Source organism: Corvus cornix, chromosome 10 (genome assembly GCF_000738735.6).
Source record: "Corvus cornix cornix isolate S_Up_H32 chromosome 10, ASM73873v5, whole genome shotgun sequence".
Taxonomy (NCBI): domain Eukaryota; kingdom Metazoa; phylum Chordata; class Aves; order Passeriformes; family Corvidae; genus Corvus; species Corvus cornix.
Window position 1 is genome coordinate 17,382,161 of NC_046340.1, and position 17,153 is coordinate 17,399,313.

The window sequence follows — 17,153 nt, forward strand, 5'->3', positions numbered from 1 at the left end:
GTTGGCACAAGTCAGGTTCCAGAGCACCAAGAGCCCATCAACACCACAGAGACTTTGCCTCCACCTCCAAGAAGCGCGTGGTGGATGTGGGGGCTGGTACAAGTTGAGGAGGCAAGTAGTAGAGACAAAGCCAGTGAGTAGCAGGGCTGTTTTGCCATTCCAAGAAAATATGCCACTCTTAGCAATTACCTTTTCCACCTGTGTCTAAAATAGCCCTGATACACAGTTTGTGAGGGTTCAGCAAGGTATTGGCATGAACCTCACACTGTCTAAAGAGAGTGAGTGCATTTAATGGAAGCAACAACTTCTGTGTTTCATTTCTAGGAAGGCTCAAGCTAATGTGTTGTGCTGCTCAAGCAAATACCCTTCAGAAAACTTTCCCATCAACTGGAAAATACCAAGTCAGGTTTCCATCCAGTTGGCAACTACTATGCAAGTAGTAAAGCATGAGCTATGTAACGAGCTTGTAGGAGTTATGATTAAAAACAGGCTCTGGAGATATGAGCTACCCTGAATAAGTGGGAACTTTCTTCTTCCGGGCTTGAAGCTGTTCCCCAATGCTTCATTTGCAGTCTGGCATGACAGAAGTTCTTTTCTTTAATAATTTCAGTGTGGAAGCTTCACCACTTGATTGACATTTGTGAAGTTATAATAAAGTTACTGGTGCATGGGTAAATTCCTATGAACAGAGACTAGAACTGGTCCAGGGTGTTAGTTTCATGGCTCATTGTTGAAAGTGCAAAGGCCAAATTGCATTTTGTGAGTCCTCTTGGATTTAAAAGCCTTCAAATCTAGGCACTCAAGGATTTGGAGTGAATTTACTGGCCAAAAGCCTTGCAATTGTCTCCTGCCTTTTCTTTTCATTGCTGATATTAAGATCCTTTGGGAACGTGGAAGTTGAATAATGCTGTGGTGGCCAACAGAGACCGTTTTATCGACTTTTTGTGTAAAAAGTCATGAATTCACACCTACCCCCTCCTCCAGATGAGGTGGTGGAAGCAGAGTAGAATTACTGTAGTTTGCATCCACAAAAATTAAGTCTCATGGTGTCTGAGGGTTAAATCATTGCTTAGCAGAATAGGGTCCTGAAAGCTTCAGGTGGCTGCTCTCTGCTCACAGGAGGGAGGGACTTCTCTCAGCAAAGGTGCCAGAACAATGGAGCACGCAATTAGGATTACGTAAGTGGTTTGTTGATTATTTGATAGCATGTGGATGTGTGAAAAGGGCCCCAGGGATTTCACAGATATTGTCTTCCAGATTCAAGTCAAAGAGACACTGTCTGGAACTCTAGATAATCAGCCAAGGACAGAACCTGGCTCACAGTTATGTATATCAGTGAGGAAGCAGAAGCTTCCCCTCATGCTGCTATGTTCTAACGCTTTGTCACTTGGGCTGGAAACCCTCTGTGGTTCCAAGCACTGACTGGTGACAAACATGGCCCACCTCTGTCTGGATGGCTGCTGACTGACCACTGTATGCATAAGCATCTCCCCCATCTGCAGTTTTGCATGTCCCTGTGCCCTATAAGCCAGACTCCTGAGCTCTGCAGTGCTCAATGCTCATGGCCAAAGGACTTTCTGACAATATAAATGAATGCATGAGGGAACCTTCCTTGTGAGTTTATTACGTGCTACTGTTTATGTTTGAGAGCATTTCTCCGCACAAAGACAGCAGAATACAGCCAGCTAAGAAGGTGAGAAGTCTTCCTCCTTGAAGTATAAAGGCTTTGTCTTGCTGTTGCCTGAACAGTCCTTGAATGGATAAGTACAAGTGAGTATTCAGTATTACGCCTGAACACAACTTTCTACAGCTACTTTAGATATCCTATGTAACCAAGATATCTACACGAAACTGGGTCTTCAGGAGAGCTGTGCCTTTTTTTGGAAAGGCAGCAGTAAACCTGGGACAAAGCCTGAGGGCATCATAACTGAGGTGGATCTGACTGGGCAAGTGACTGCCAGCCTCTGTGCCTGCAGGCTTGGGACTGAACACTGCACAGGCCATGCTGTGGCTGCAATAACCAACTGCTACAGCGAGACAAAGAAAGGGTTATACAGATATCTGCAGCAACTTGGCACTCGGGTAACATTTCACAACAACAAGACTTGCCCACATGAGTGGAACACTAGGATCCAGCGGCCATATTCTCTGCCCTAAGGCAAGAAGGGTTCATTTTAGGATTTTCCTTTGATTTTCCATACTTTATTCTTAAGCTGCTTTCATAAAACATTTATTGTTTTTCTTCAGGAAAAATAAACATCTGAACCAGTAAACAGATCAGACAGTGAAGTAGGATTCAAAATAATCCACTGTGGGAAACTCAAAATATGAAAAAAATTCTCAGCCAGAAATATGATACTGCATTGAACAGTTCAGTTCATACATATCTGTCCCACAAGCTCTTTTTGTGTGGATCAGAGCTGTCCCATTGCATGCTGTGTGCTCTGCAGACCTAGTGCTGCTTTAGCTCAAGTGATCACTTCTTGCACACTGAGTGCAAAGAGAACTATTTCTGCTGACAGAAAGCCCCAAACCCCACATGGCTGCAGAATCCAGAGTCTTTGAATCTTTTTAAAATACATGCTCTCTGAGCACTTCCATGCCAGAAGTGGAACAACCTGATGCTCCACCAACATGATCTGTGGCAGGCACACAGCTCTTTTTCCATGTTCTCAGAACAAAGAGGAACATGGCAGCTAAACTCTTTTACAGGCTTGATTAAGATTTGCTGTTAGAATTTGCTGTATGGTCAACTCCTGCAACCAGAGAAGAAGGTGGTGAGGCTTGAAATGGTTTCTGCAGCAGACAATACCACAGCCTTCTACTAGACACTGCACAAACCAGCTGCTCACAAGGAGAGGAAGCTCAGTTGCTCAAGCAGAAAGGATGTGACAGCCTAGGTGAGTGTCTGAACTACGGATTTCTTAAAAGCCCTGCAGATATGTATCTCAACATTAATCTTCACAGGATATTCCTGTGGAACTGGGGGACTGATTTCATCATAAGTCTGATGAGTTCACAGAAAGTTTTCAAAGGGCTGAAGCTTTCATGTCTAAGTAGCTGCTGCTGCTGGGAGATAAAGGTGCAATTGGAGTTGCAGTGATCTTACAGAATTGCAGACAGGAATAGCTATAGTGGGTCAGTGTAAAGGTCTGCTCTCCTCCAGAATTCAGTGCCTAAGACTCTTCCCTGAGACTCTTGGGAGCCTGCATATCAAAGTTACTTGGAAAGATCTTTTGAGCACTAATATATAGTCCATGTCAGTGCTGAGATTCTGCTGCTTTTAAGAGGTTGATGATTGCTGAAGCTATTGCTTTCTATTTCTCTTGCTGCAGTTGGGAGATTTTTAAAATGTTCCATGTGTGGAAGTTTATGTAGAATTGACACTATGCCATAATGATGCGTAGTCAGTCTGGAATATCTAAATAATGATATTAATTTGCATGATCCTCCATAGGGTGTGCCAGGACATCAGCAATGACTGTAGTGAGAAAGTCCATCTCTGAAGTAAGCACCTAATAACTCTTTTTGCAGGAGTTTTTAACACTGAGCTTAGGCATGTGGCAAGGCTAGAGACTGCGAACATATTGCAGTTATTATGGAGCCTGAAGTCCAAGTTCCTTTTAAGGCACGTCACCAGTAATATGTTTTAATCAGAAGTATTTTAGTGAAGTAAATTGGAAGCATCTGGGCCTGACTGGCATCATGTTCTCTCAAGTGTGATTTATTTCATAATTCCTTTAATGAACTTGGTATCAATACTACCTGATGAATAGGAAGAATAAACAGTAAGGATCTGTCATGCTTTCCATTAGTACAAGTTATACAGAAATGTTGCTGTTGTTGATTTTGTTGCAGCAACAAAAGAGATCTTCAAAACAGGTCACAGGGCAGTTATGGGAATGGTCAGAGTCCTGTAAAAGGACCATTTTCAGGTCTTCCTTGCTATTGTTAAAGTAACAGGAGAATTAGTTAATTCACTGATTTACTGCAAACATTTCATCCTGCTGGAAAAATACCTAAGAATATACTCCAGGATTTGGGATGGGGGACACCTTGCAATGTTTCTCCTGACGTCATAGTCAGGGTCCCAAGCAGTATGGACACAAAACTGTGTTTTCAAGAAAGGGAAGAAGGAGGCAAGAGAGGTGTAATGTATGTTTGTCTGTGTGTGAAATAGCCATCATGTCACAGGACCTGGTTTTCACACAGCTCTAGCAGCCCTAGATAAAGATGAACACAATGCTCTCTTGCTTTTCTTTCAGTTTATTAAAAAGTGACCCATTTTGTTCAAAAGTTATTCACTTCTACCTGACTGAAAGATAGAGATATGGCATGACTGAAAGACCTCCCCCCAGTCTTGGGAAACCGGGATGAAATACAATGAAAGATGTACGGGTGACACAGTTTTAGTGACAGAAGGAATACAGTACTCTCCTGCAGGTAGGGTGAATGTTCTATGAAATGAACCATTCCATTATTTTCCCAAAGCTTTTTGATTTTACTGTAGGCATTGACATTGTAGCACATGAGGTTTTTCATATGAACACAAATAGCTCTTTCCCGTCTCGCCATAGATAGTACTTAGTGTGTTAGTATGTCAGTGGGGAACACTCTGCATTGTATATGTAAGTCTTTAAAGTCTCAAATATAATACTTGGAAGTGTAGAGGGATCTCAGCATAAAGCCCTGAATCTGTTCCAAGGTAGGGAGGAGAAGGAGAGAAAGGAAATGTATAGCTTTTTCTATCACTTTTTTCCTTCTTGATTTTGGCTGAGAAACAAAATTTAAGGAAGGGTTTGGATACTTTGTCATAATTAAAAGCCTGGGAAGAGCTTCTTTGTAGGCTTTTATAACTTACATGTATTTGAACAAATTGCTGTATAGCTCCCTAAACTGTTTGACATTTGCTCTTGTTAGGGCAAATTATGATTACTTCTACTTCTGACCCGGATATTTTTTAAAAGTCAGTTGCTCTGTGCTAAGTTTAAACAATTGCATGTGCTAAATGCTTGTAATAAGTGCAGTGGCCTGTTAAATTAAGCCTGAATTTATTCAGGATATGTTTGTTTTGTGAATACTTTTGAATAAGTAATTATAATTTTGCCTGAAGCCCATCATTTGGATGCTGCAATAATTAGGGTACCCAATAGCCAAATTTCATCATCTAATAACGCTAAGTAAATACAGAGGGAAATTGAGGAGAAAAAGTTGGTATTTTGAAGAAGACGACATTGGCATAAGAATTTAAAATTCATTTCTCTATAAGCAAGGCAGGAGTTAACTGTTAAGTTTCTGGAGTCAATTCAACAGTGCCACAGTCCCAGCATTCCTCTCGCAGGCAGCAGCCATCACAGCTGGGTGGCTGGAGGCAGAGGCAGCCCGTGGGGATGGCAGGGGCCCACCACTCTTTGTCTTGGGCACAGCACAAGCATCTGATGGCAGCCCAGTAACATCCAGCTGGTAAAGAGAACAGTTCACATAGCTGGTCGTAATCAGATGAGATCAGACTCAAGGAAATTATGAGAACCTACAAACATCACGATGTTCACTGGCTGAGAATGGCATGAATCTCCCTCTCAGTTAACCACTGCTGGAGGCACATAATCACCCTGGTATACTGCACTCTGGGCAGCAATTTTAAACTTATTCCTATGAAATTGCATTGTTGCTTTGCAAGGATTTACTGCCATAGCTACCCACATATATGTAAAGGCCCTTAAAATAAAGTCTTCTTTCTGTAGTTTGGACAGATGTTCCCAGCGGAGTCCACTGACTTTCTGCACTGTCCAGAGTTTAATATTGCTGCACAGAAGATAGAAGGAACTAACTGACTTTGGAGGGTTATCCATGGCAATAAAATGTGAGAAGACCTCATGGAGCAACCGGGTAGAGGATGCAATACACAGAGCCAGCGCCAATCAGCAGCCCAAAACTTGGCTTTGGCCAAGGAAGCAGCTCTCGCTCCTCCTCTGCCCCTGCCTGAACAGAGTCATCCTTTCTGGCTGAGTCTAGGAATAAGGCTCAGGAATGGAGGAAATGACAGGAAGGTGAATGGTCAGGAACTGCAGCCATGAACAGAAGGTGTTTGTTCAGGACACACTTCTATCCCTTGAAAACGGATGCAAGGGTGTCCTTATATTTAAGGATGTATTACATGTCTTTTCCACTAGCTAAGGTTTCAGTCCTGCAAGCTGTGTTCAGTGCTGCTCACCTGACAGCAAGATGGTTCCTTGCTCGAAGCTGCTTAGGATGTGCTGTCCAAGCACAAACACACTTCAGCACTGGGAGATCTTCGTGCAAGGCTGCTCAGGGGAACTACTGGTGTAGGCATAAGGGATTTCTTTCAGAGTTCATTTGGAGAGCGCCAGCTGCATTTTTAACTATAAAAATAGCAACAGTGTCTTTTGTATATGTGACTTTAAGGGCATAATTTGTCTTATATTGGTATAATAACTACTGTCTTCTCATGCTTAGTGTTGCAAGAATAGCCAGAAGGCAGTCAGCCTGCATGAGCCTTCATGAGAGATGTTTTCTCCACAACACGTGGCAAAGTCCTCCATTGTTTCTGGGAATCTTTGTAGCTTGAATGCATTATTCTGCTTGTCATCCATGTGCACAATAAACTGGGCACTCTTGACTATTGTTTTATAAAACTGTGGCTAAGAAAATTAAATGCCCTTTTATTTTATTTAGGCAACAAAGTGATTTATGAAAAGACGCATCCACTTCCCTGACAGGAAGTCCATGTGTGCTTTAAGGCCCAGAGCAGACTGTGGGCTGAGACTGTGCCTCTGCCATAGTTGTTACCATTGGTATTATTGGAGTGCACAGGAGGACTGAGCCCCTCCACTGCCCCCAACTCTACTGTGCTATGTGCTGAACTAGGATGGTTTGAGGCCCTCCCAAGCTTCAGCCTTTGTAAATGCCCTGGGACAATAGTCCTGGGGACAGAAAGGCACACTCCTCTTCTTCATGAGGTTCAAATGATCTATGCAGAGGTTGTCATCTCTTAAATTTCAGTGGTGAGATGGAGGGACAGGAGGCGGATTAAAGCAGCATAGAAAATAAATCATTCACACAGCCTTGCTTCAGTGCCTCCCCTCTCAACTCTCTCCACAGCAAGGCCTTTCTCCAGAGCCACACCATTTTCACTTCACTGGGTTTTTGGCCTCAGCCAGTGTCTGGGAAACATTGCCCCATCTGTTGGGGGGTGTCTGTGTCTCAGGCAACTCTAACTTGCATGAAATGGAGCTGTGCTCAGCTTTATCTAGAGTTACAGTTGAGTGCATCCAGATTGGTTGGGCAGCCATGATAACTGGCTGAGCCTCTTGGCTTCATCTGGTGAAAGGTAAATGACTGAAAAGATGAAAACAGGGATTTTAATTGCCAAGCCACTTGAATCAATAGGGAACTCTGCATGCTACTACGTGTGGTCTCCATGGACCCCATATGAAAGATGAGGGCAGCTGTGACCTCGCTTCATCACCCTTGCCTCAATCAATAGCTACCAGCTTTTAAAGTCCCAAAAGGTGTGATTAAGTCTCTGCTGCACGAAGTTAGCGTTTCCTAGCATATAGCCCATTGTCCTGACTGAAAGGACCTAAAAGCCCTTATTTTGTGAGGGTTAATGACCAGATGTCCCTGGAAGGAAGCCCATCAGCCCTGGGCCTCAGTGCCAGAAATTACTGCAGCTGATTTCATTCCCCTTTGCATCTGTGTTGTAGCTTCAGTGGCAGCACGAAGCATTTCACTTAGGTAAAGGAGTCTATGGGTGCAGGGATAATCCCAGTGATGTCCTGGGAGGGGACTGGAAAGAGACTGGAAAGGTGCTATTCTATTCTATTGCACTTAGTCTATGAGGATGCTTCAGAGGGATGCAAACTCAAACTGTTCCACACCTGGGAGTGTGAGAGTGCATGTTTCAAGTCCATAAATGTAGCACTTTCTCTGGAGCAGTCCCTCTTATGGAGTGAGTGCTTGTGTAACTGTAATAGTCCCAGCAAGGCCTGAATCAGACTGTCCCCTTTAATAGCAAGGCTTTAATAATGCATGAACAGGACAATTGCACTGTCTGTGTGAAAACAGTAAGGACAAGTTTATGGTTTGCAACAGTAGATGCTTCAGCACTTTTAACAAGAAGGGAATGGGCAGGGTACTTTGGAGAAATAAAGAAAAAATTGCCTCATAGGGTATAGGTACATGACACAGGAGACTAATATTGATATGTCATTCTCAAAGGGGCATTTCAATGTCACCATTTTCATGCAGAAATCTAACAGTACATACTTTAACTTAAAAGAGCTCTCTGAGTAGCTGCCTTTCTTGTATTTTTCTTTCACTCTTCCTCATTATTTGTCCCAGAGCTCTGGAGGCTGTGAGAATGCCTCACTCCAAGGATAACACTGAGAGTATCCTGCTCTCCACATGGTGTATTATTGACAGTACAATTAGATAGGGAATTTGGTTAGCACAGTGTAACCAGGGTATGTGGTAATTACTGGAGCATCATTATTAGTCTTATGGCATGTTTTTGGAGTTATTAATTGAAGCTTTTATCTTCCTTTGCACATTAGAATTTTGAAAAACATTGAATAGCATTAATAAATCTCTAGTCCCTGTAGCCAGCAGCAGCTTAGCTTTTGGAGAAAGAAAAGCCCTGGAAGTCTTCCTTCCAGGCAGTTGTGCCTTGCAGGTGAGCCTGTGTGTAAGGACAGATCATTAAGGATTTGCTGCTCCAGGATGGAGGCATAAATAAACTTACATATGCACAGAGTATGGAGTACAGATGAATCCAGCCATGACTCAGTCTGAGTGCAAGATTAGTTTCCTTTGAAATGCCATCAGAAAGCATTTGCTCACAATGTAGGTCACAGCAACAAAGGCTATGGGAGGGATTGACTGAAGGCAAAAGGAGCGAAGCTGAAATTACCTAAGTTCAACAGCTGTCTAAGTCTAAGCCAGATGTTTGCAACATTAAATATTCTGTGGCAGCAGAGGTCTGTAGCCACGTAGACCCTGTAGTGGGAAGAAATTGAATTGTACATTTCTGTAAGTCCACACAACTAACTCTCCTACCTGTGCGATTGCTAAAAGTCTCTGCTTCTCTTCATGCTACAAGTGTGCCAAACACTCATTTTCACAGCTTGCTCATACTATGTTTTTTTCTACTGCCTCACTTCCTTGCCCTGAATAAAATTATTGTTCTTTGAGCTCAGTACATGAACCAAACATTGAAAGAGATTAAGATGACCAGCAGATGATGGGAAACAGAAAATGCAGCTAGACTCATTCAGCATAAACAAATATTTTGAGGTGCACTGCTCAGGCACTGATTAGTTTGCCAGCTGTAGGCAGAGCTACAGAGGAAATTAAAAAGGTAGAGTAAGCTGAAAACTGCAGAGGGAAAGAAACTGCAGCAGGGTACACTGATTCATAATGCAGCAGGGAAAGAATGGGGTTTAGACTAGGATCTGCTGGATTTTAGGATTCTTGCTTCTTTGAGAGACAGTCTGTCTGTGAGACTCTTTCTACACTGTCACGCCAGCAGTGGAGTGGAAACTTTTTTTTAACAGGCAGGAGGAGGGGAGAAAGCCCTGCATAAAACCCAAGCTCTCATAGGAGGAAAATACCATATGTACCTTTTTAAAATCCTTCAGGGTGCAGCTGCAGATAATGAAAACAAATGATTCCTTCAAAATAAAGGTAATAATGGAAACAGGCTATGCCTAGAATTTACCTCAGCTTTAGATTCTGATGGCAATAAAGGTAACAGCATAATGGAGCCTATTAATGTAGTAAGAGGCAGCAATAGACAAAACCTACAAGGATGAAGGGTTGCTTAAAATCTCCAAGGGATGTGTACCAAAGACTCTGAGGCAGGAAATCATCACTGAGATCATGAAAGCATGAACAGACATGATGAATATCAGAAGTATATTTTGGCCTCTATACCTTTATTTGCAGATAGCAGGAGTAGCATCTCTAGTGCCCTCTGCAAAATGAGATATCTCAGCAAACAGTATTAAGTGGAAACCAGTCAGAATGTTTTCAGAAATACACTTCTTTTTGTCAAGAAATGTCAGTCAGGCCCCAAACCTCTCCTGTTAGGGATGGAAGATAAACTATGAAAAAACTCTGTAGGTTTAGGGTAGGATTTCTACTGAAAAAGCAGCCACTTATATAAAACATCCCAGTAATTTTGGCACTCAACAGTATTAAAAGAGACACGGGAAAATTTATTCCAGGTTCCTCTTCCTGTTTAGATGATGCCATTAGCTTCAGCCAGATGATATAGAAGATGCCTGCTTTTGGTATGAGCTTTTTGGCATGCCTGGAGATTCTCCTAATCCCTGAAAGTGATGAAAATATCTGAGAGAAAGAAAACTAAACTATATGCACTTCTAAAACAGAATACTGGTCACCTTATCAGTTCACACTTAATGCTATCTGATAATGCAGCAAGGCTGGAGTGTCTTTTTGTGTTACTTCCTCTGATTTTTAAGAAAATTTGGGGCATAATTTAAATGAAATTGAATTAAAAAAAAAAAAAACATATTTTGAGCGAGAGCGGGAACAGAGAAAATTCAAGGATGGGGTGAACCATATGGGGAAGTAGGAAGCCTGGTTCATTTCTGTCAAACTCCTCACAGCATTCCTGGATGATAACGCAGGCACTGCCTGAGCCCTCGTGAGCCCTGAGCAGCCGGGTAGGCCTGTTCTATGTACAAAAAATACAAAGTTGTCACTAAGGTCTGGTAAGAACAAGGCTGTAGGTGTAAGGGACATGCACCACTGGAATAGCTGTACTTAAAGATCAGTGCTGAAAGAACAGCTGGCAGCCTATATTAATAAGGTCTTATCTGTTACCCAGGCAGAACAGCACATATATCATGGGAGTCTGTGACCTAGAGGGAGACTGACTGCTAACTTCACTAGGATGGGTTAGAAATGAGGCCCTTCAAGGCCTCTCCTCTACTAATTTATCATTTCAAATACTTTTGACAATCTATTTCACACCTGCCCTTGAAACCTCAGCCTATGCCTTTTTAAACTTGCCCTGCTAGCTCTCTTGGACTTTCACACATTTGCAAAAACCCCCAGAGCCATAATATCACCCTTCTTTAGAAAACCTGCCTGTCCCAAGCAGTGTCTGACACACAGGGCAGTGCTGTGGGAGCGGAAGGGCCATGCCACTATTCCTGATGGTCACTGGTACTCTGAGCTCCCTGCCAGCTCTCAGATGCTGAAGCCATTGCAGCGGGAGCAGTCGCTGTTACATGTGCATGGTCCATATCCCAGTGGGGTCTGGGACTGAAGGCAGCAGTACATTTCTGCTAAGCAGAAAAATACTGCTACTAGGAGAACAAAGACTTTCAACTGTGATTAACATTTTATTGCCTGGGTGGTGGGTATCAAAGGGCTTTTTGGCTCTTCTGGAGCCACTTCAGTCCAGTTGGATTAAAATCAGCACAGCTGTTCCCCAACTGACTTTAAAAATGCTTCCAGTAAATGCCACTTCCTGCTGTTGCTGTCCCTCCTTCTGGAAGCTGCATCATCCTGCTCAGCTTAGCTCAAAGACTTGCTCTTCTACTCCCTCTTCTTCCTCCTCTTCCTCCTCCTTCCCTGTGCTGTGTGTTTGCTTTAGACATAACAGTCTCCATCTCTATATCCTGTGCACTTCCCAGGAACAACCTTCAGCACAACATTGATGAGTGGGATGGTGGGGGTTACTAGCAAGGAAATTAAATTGCCTACATGGACAAGTGAGGCTGTGAGCATGGGAGATGCCAGGTTACTCCTGCTCTGCTCTCCCCTCTACACTGGGCTTGGGCACCAGGACTGGATGCTCTAGCTGGCTCTTCTGCACTGATAGATAGGTGAGCTCTGCTGTGGCCAGCCAACCCCCTGTGTGCCAGGGGGCTGCTCGGCAGAGGCAGGACAGCTATTTCCTTGGACAGGCCACATGAAGGTGGAACTTTCAGATGGTGAGGACTGTAAAACCAGCAATAACAAGTGTTTCTGTCTCTGCTGTGGATAAAGGGGTGCAGAAATCTCTAGTAGCAATGCAGGGATGAAGAGGGGCTGGAAGACTCAAACTGCACTTGGAAGTGAGTAACAGAGAGTGTAAATTTAAGAGAAAATAGTTCAGAGTGTCTGTGCAGAAGAAGCCAGGACAGCAGGACTGGAACAGCTCCTCTTATGTTAAAGAGCTGCAGATGGGTGACCCCAGTGGGATGCTGAACAATAGAGTGACAGAAGTAGGGTTCAGAATTGCCTAAGCTCCTTTGATATCTCTCTAATGCACTGCCGTGCTCTAGCCTAGATTTCACTCCATCCCTAGGATGCAGATGCCATCTGCAGGAGCCACTGGATCCAGCCTCCTGCAAGCTACAATAGCTGTGAAGGGAAGATCTAATTCTAGTAGTCAAAGAAGTGTCAGAAGAGAGACTCCGTCTGCCTCCCTGCCTGCACCCCAGGAAGGAAGCACAAGCCTTTTTTGTGGAGAGAGCTGCAATGATGCGTGGCAGAAAAACTGCCTCTCTCAGCCAGGGTCCGGGGGTGGAGGAGATTGGTTTGCTCAGGCATCCCTCCTATTTTAAGTTGTAGATTCCTCTCATTGTAGAGGGGCTTTCCACCTCCAGTAAAAGTGTGTTTTAGTATTTAGACAGAAAGATTGGAGTTGTCTGCTCCCACAGCAGATTTCTCTCCCAGTCAGCCTCATACACAGGTCTGTGGGACTCTTACCCTGTGCTGACTTGAGGACCATTTTCTAAGATAGATGATACAATGTTCCTAGCTCAGACTGTTAACAGTTTGTAGGAAGGACAGATATGGTTTTGAGTGGTCATTAACTTTAGGAGCTGGGGGTTATCTTACTAAAAGCCTCAAACAGTGCAATATATTAAAAAGTCCTGACTATACCCCCAACATCTCTCTGTCGTTTGGGTCACAGTGACTGAGCTCAAAGCACAACTTGCTTTGAGCAATAACTCACAACAACTTGTGAGCCACATCCTAACTCTCCAGAAAACAAAAACAGCAAGTGGCTTGTCCCGCTGGGGAGGTTTCTGTGGATGACTAAGGACTGTCAGGTGTGGATGAGCTGTCATCAGATTAGAAGCATGTAATAGCAATCAGCAGTTAAGAAGAGCTTTAACACCATCCACACTGCCCTTATGCACTAGGGAATTGCAGTGCCTAGTGCTGAAGGGTGTTACTTAATGACTGTTTTTGCCAACCCTCCTGTCACCTTCTTCCCTGCAGGTGTGAGAAACGCCCATAGTGGTACTTGCCAAATTAAGCTTTCTCCTGCAGTGAGTCAGGAAAGAAAGCAATTTGGCTCTCCAGGTGAGCACTGCCTTCCTGAGAAGGAAAACACTTGTTCCCAGAGGCCAGCAGTGCCTGAACTTGCAAAAAATTCTGAGGTAAGAAAGCTGAACTGTGCCTCCCCTCTCTCTTTCCGGCAGCATTGAGGAAAGAAGGCAACAGATGCCATCCATTTAAAACAAGCATGTCAGTAACAACCACAGCCTGAACCAAACCAGATGTGATCTCTAGGGCTGTTAAGCCTGATAATTCACAGACAGAAGAGCTGGGCAGTGTAGCTTGAGGTTCCCCAGTTGCTTGTTGCACTTCCTGAAATGAAGACCTCAGGCTCACAACTCAGAGTTCAGTTAATCTGCCATCAGCACAAAAGAGTCCTTCTTCTTCTTGACATCTCTGGGAAAAGACTTTGCACACACTTAGACTCTGTTGAGTAACTAGAAAAGGCAATTGTTCAAGCTCTCTAATGACACAGGAGGCCCAACAGTGCTGCAACCTGAAAATAGGTGCCTGGTTTCAGATTAGCAAAAGTTCACCATCCTGTTCCTCTATTAGATGATGTCTTTGGAAGTAAGCATGTTTACTGAATTTCCCTTTTGGTTCTAATAAACTCTTCACAGCAAGGCTGTTCTCCCAAACACAATTTCTGCAGGATCCTGTATACAAGCACTTCTTTCACAAGTGAAAATCATCTTAAACACCTCTTTTCTTTCGTCTGGACAATCAAATGTACTGAGCCCAATAAATAAGTTTTGAAAACCAGCTTCCATGGTACTTGAGCCTCTTCGTATACCCAACCTGAACCTTAGAACAGTTCATGTGCTATCTCTAGATATTCACAAGACAGCATTGTCACCTGATTTATTAACGGTCTGCTGAATGCTAGGGAGGGACTTTTAGAGGGATGTTAGAGATGTGTATGTCTGTCTAAATGGCTGCTCTTGTAAGAAGAGCTTGAAACTGAATTTTTTATTTCCTGAGTGCCAGCATTTTAGAGGGAAAATTATGACAGCAACTTGAATTGCCAGCAGTGAATCAATTAATAAACACCAGTCTGAAGTAACAAATATTCCAGGTATGAGAAATCTAGGGAGTGTTATTTCTTAGTGGAGCCTTAGCATGGGTAAGGAACTTGACTTTCAGTGTCTTTTGTGACACAGGCTCACTCAGCACAGACTTGTTGCCATAACCTTGTGTCAAGAAGAAATGCTTTTTCCTCTGGCAGTTATTAATCTACTTACTTTGACATAAGTGATTTTGTATAGTGATTATAAGCAATATACAATAAAAAGCAAAACTTACATTCATATTCTTGAAGATGATGTGGTAGCACTGAGGATACTGTATTACAAAAAAAAAAAAAATTAAAGAAGTAAAGATTGTATCTCAGACCATGCGGTGTCAAAAAAAATATTCAGTCATGCTCTTACTGAAGTATCCAGCCTGCCATGTTCTCAGTTTACAGCTCACCTAATTCCTGGGGCTTTGCTGCTGTGGCACAAGACATAGAAGAATGTGACCGTTTGATTTTCTTCTTACAAATTGTCCAACCTGAATTTTACAAACCCTTTTTTCAGTTTGTTACTGAAATGTGACAATGTCAAAATGTCTTTGTGATTTTTTATTCAGCTGCCCCAATTAGCCCCAACTTTCACTATGCATAATTACTGTGCCTTACCCACTCTGTACATTCACTTGTGGATTTTAGACTCAATTATTTGGACTGACCTAAATTTCCTAAGTAAATATTCTAAAGAGGTTTCCCAAATTTTCTTTCTAAATCTCATGTATTCATTCGGTTAGAATAAAACCAGGTTATTTTTTACATCTATAGGTAGTTTTAAACAGTTTCCCTCCCTTCCTCTAAAGATCTCTCACTGCCTTACAAGAACAGCATAAGATTTAGTGCATCTGAGCTTTAAATACAGCAGTCATGTGGAAGCCAGGATTAGAAGCGATTTGATTCAAAGGATTGTACTTCAAACTCCTGGGTCAACCTGCTTCTCCTGCAGAGGGCTGTATGGTGTGGGTGCTGCCTGGTTGTCACTGCTATGGCCTTTCATCTGTCTTTAAAGGGAAAAGGGAGGAAGACAAAAAAGGGCACAACGAAAAAAGTGTCTTGCATTGCACTGGGTTCTCTCTATCTTGCTGTGGTCTCTCTTCTATGATAGTGCTGTGGAACACAGACCTGAGAGCAGTATTTAGTTCAGCTTTCTCCACAGCAAAACTGCTTTCTCTGTTTGAAGGCTGAAATATGGTGAACAGCAATATTGAAATTCTCTCTGTGGAGTGACTGCCTTTCACACAAGTACCACAACGTAATTCCCTCTACTCACATTCTCATCTTCACTAAGATTCTGCTTAGCCTGCTTCTGTCAGCTCTAATTACAAACCAGCAATGCTCATCCCCACTTTCTTCTGGATAAGCTCTCCCTTGAATTTGACTTATTTCAGGATGTTGGATGCCAGCTGGGAAATGGAAAATACATTCTGGAAGCTGCAAAACCATCTTTCTTCCTAGACGGTCACACATTTCCCTAAGGGACTTAATTCTAAAAGAATCATACAAAAAAATAGTAAGCAGAACAGTGCAGTAGCTCAGGTGGTAATAAGAGAAAAGAAAGAGAATTTTCAGCATAAATTGGAAGCCAAACGTTGTGTTAAAACCAAATATATATGGAATTTGCTTTCCAAGAATCTGTCTGGTATGTAAGAAGGGCACAAACCTCTAAACATTTGCGGCTAAAGGATTTCTCATGTGAACAAGAAATACTCCATGCTGCCTAAAATTCCTTTCCCTGGAGGTACCTGACACACCAAAGTCAGCCTTCAGCCAACAGTGGGAGATAACCAGCAGCTGTTTTGTCACTGGCATCCTGAGTACTGAGCCCTGCGGGACTGGAGCATCTTTGGCGAAGGAAAACAACCAGTGAGGGATGGTGCAGCACATCCCTGGAGATGCTTCTTATCTGAATTTGTCAAGTGACAGAGCTCCAGCATTTGTCTGCCAACACTTCATTTGCTTGTCACCCAGCACTGACCCAGACACTCCTGCCCAATTCCTGTGGGAGCTTGTGCGTGGCCAGCATGAGAGGCAGCCACATGTGCTGGGGCAAAGGGACTGGGCTGGGCTGCAGCCCTCACTGCTTGTCAGGGCTCTAGCATGGGAAAGGACTGCACTGATCCAACAAGGGTAAGAGCTGTACCTGAGATGTCACACGTGACTGATTTCTTCAAAGACCCTGAACATGCTTTACACAGCAGAATTTGGGGAGCCACTCTAGACACATCTTGGCCACATTCTCCACCACCTTTCCACCCATCCCGTTCCCTCTGCCTGCAGTCTATCAGAGATACGCCAGACATCACTGTAACCTAGAACAGGGAAAAAGAGGCCAGAACTAGGCTTGCTCATGCAGTTTTGAGTACAATAATTGCAATGTGTGTCAAGTCCCTCTGTCACTGTTCAGGAAGGCAATGGCAGTTTAGGTCAAAAGAGATGCAGGCAAAAGGGAAAACTGATTGATTAGAGCCTGGGATGCAGATATCTTTTTGGTAATCTTCTTTTCTGCCTGAGCCTGGTGGTGCGTTCTGGCTGCATTAGTGTCTAAACCCTAAGTATTATCTCTGTCTTATAGCCTGGAAAAACGACTATTGCTTGACTTGTTCACCACTGTGAGTGTGGCCTCATGTACTGCTACTGTTGCACTAAAGATTAAGATAAAAATAAAATTCCACCATCCAGCTAAGAAAAAAACCTCTTATTTAAGAGGAAGAAAAGAAGAAAGATATGAAACGGAAAAAGCCTTCAGAAGAAATCTACCATC